Raw genomic sequence first — 2,824 nt, forward strand, 5'->3', positions numbered from 1 at the left:
ATCCTGGGCTGGGATGGATTTGGAAGTTCGGTAGATCGAGAAGAGGATCACACTGCTGTTTCAGCTAACACCTTAAAGCATGTCGACAGCAGACAATTCCTCCTTTCTGCCTAGCATCTGCATAAGCCCATCTCGACAGACAAATGGGTCCACAGCTGGGTCCTTCTTGGTCTGATTCTTCCATTGTGTACTTGAGTGAAGACCCAAAAGCGGTTTTAGGAGAAAACAGAATTAATGAAAAACAGGAATGGCATAAATCCTCTTCCAACGTTGTCAATGGAACAAAAAGAACGTTAGTATAATGCAGGATGCACCTGCCAGATGACTCCGACAGGATAGGACAAGGTGGAAGCAAACGGGACGACAGCCTGCTTCTGGCATCAAAACACAAACAAGAATCAGACACTGATAGCAGGAACAGAGAGAAAATAGAACCTAATCAGAGGGGGAAGAGAAACAGGTGGGAAGGAAATTTAGTTAGGGAGATGTAGAACTGAGAACTAGAAACTACATTCAAAAAGACCAGCAGAGAGAGACAGAGTGAAAGAAAGGACAGAATCCCAACACAAGACATTATTTTATTCTCAGTTTTCCTCAACTCTTAGCCAAGAGAGACTGGCATGCATAGTATTTATATCAGCCCTCTGATTACAATGAAGAGCAAGACGTGCCACTCTGTTCTGGGCCAGCTGCAGCTTAACTAGGTCTTTCCTTGCAGCACTGGACCACACAACTGGACAATAATCAAGATTAAACAAAACTAGAGCCTGCAGGAGTTGCTTTTTGGAATGTGGTCAAAAAATCTCTTTATTACGGACAAACCGCTCTCCATCTTTACAACCAATGAATCTATATGTTTTGACAATGACAGTTTACAATCTCTAGTAACGCCAAGTAATTTAGTCTGCTCAACTTGTTCAACAGCCACACTATGCATTAACAGATTCAGCTAGAACTTAGGAAATGATCTGTACCAAATACAATGCACTAAGTTTTAGAGATGTTCAGGACCAGTTTATTACTGGCCACCTATTCCAAAACAGACTGCAACTCTTTGTTAAGGGTTTCGGTGACTTCATTAGCTGTGGTTGGTGATGCGAATGGACACACATGCTTTGGTTAATGCCAATGGCAGGTCATTATAACATTTGAAGTGTTTATATTCTTTTAAAACTTTTGTTAGTGTAATGTTTGTTGATTGTTTATTTCCCTTGTTTATTGTCTATTCCATTTTCTTTGGCAATGTAAACATACGTTTCCCATGCCAATATAGCCCTTTGAATTGAATTGAGAGGGGGGGATAGAGAACAGAGAGAGCGAGAGACAGAAAGAGCGAGAGACAGCTAGAGAGCGAGACAGCTAGAGAGAGAGACAGCTAGAGAGAGAGAGAGAGACAGCTTGCGAGAGAGACAGCTAGAGAGAGAGACAGCTAGAGAGAGAGACAGCGAGAGAGAGAAACAGAAACAGATAGAGGAATTTGCCCTGGCACTTCCCATTGCCCTTTCACAGAGGAAAAAGAGTATTCTGTGCATTTACGGTCATCTGAGATGAAGTCATGATTCAATGGAAACCCAGCAGCCAGTGAATGCCTCTATCTAACAGTAGTGAATGTTTTACTTCTGTGACATGGACGCTGTCCCCCAGCTGTATCCCAATATACCCAGTTACCCATGCTGCCCCATCCAATGCAGCCCCCCGGGACGAGGGCAAAGCTCAGGCTAAGAAGCAGCGAGAGGCCAACTACCCACCTCAGTGCCCCATTGTTTTTCATTGAATGTTACTAATGTGGGTTTGGGTAGGGGGGATGGCTGAGAGGGAGGAAATGGGGTGATGGTGGAGAGGGGGATGGAGGTCAAAGCAGGGACAGGGGACCTTCGGTATCATGTTACAGGCCTGTTTTTTCAAAAACAAAAAGAAAAATGTATAGGAAGGTCTTAAAAACTCCAGTTGGCTTCGACTGCCTTTGGGGGAGGGGAGGGGATTGGAGCTTTTTACAAGTCATTTAGCATACCTCTAACAGTGGTTCCAGATGTTGGATGTGCATTGTATATAAGAACAGAGGAGAAGAACTAACAGTAAACCAAAGATCCACAAGGGGAGGGAGAGGAGTGTTGTGTACCCTGTATGGGTGTGAAAGCTTGGGGCATCTCCAGCAGTGCTTGGCCCTGTTGTGCTTCTGACAAAATTGGATTGGTTGGTGTTGATTGATGGCCTGGATGGGGACATCAGCAGCTAAAACTTGCTGGGATGGATTTAAGTTCTTTAGCATAAGAAGAGGATCACACTGCTGTTTCAGCTAACACCTTAAAGCTTACCTTACTTTACGGCATCTGCATAAGCCCATTACAGACAAATGGCCCACAGTCTATTGTCCTCTAATACCTTCCATTGTGTGCAGAGTGACTGCTTCCCTCCAAAGCCTTTCAGGAGTCCACAACAGAATTAGACTCTAACTGTGAACATCTCCACTATGAACAATATATGTTACGTAATAGCCACTGATGATGCTAGATGTTTCCTTTTATGACAGGCATTGTAACTTTGAAGTTATTAATTAACCAACATTATCTATATAATACATGTCAACAAAATAAAACTACTCAGAAATATTGGAAGATTTCTGCAGAACTATTTTCAAACTACATTCAACTATATACCAAACACAAGTTTAGAATCCCAACACAAGTCCATTATTTTATTCTTTCTTTTTTTCCCTCCTTCTGCCATGCTCCTTCTCTCCCCCCATCCACCCTGTAAGGCGGGGCCACAGAGGAAGGATTAAAGTAGCCAGTGAGAGAAGGGGTGTGGAGTTGGGCCTCGGCGA

This window comes from Oncorhynchus masou, chromosome 5 (assembly GCF_036934945.1).
Source record: "Oncorhynchus masou masou isolate Uvic2021 chromosome 5, UVic_Omas_1.1, whole genome shotgun sequence".
Lineage (NCBI taxonomy): Eukaryota > Metazoa > Chordata > Actinopteri > Salmoniformes > Salmonidae > Oncorhynchus > Oncorhynchus masou.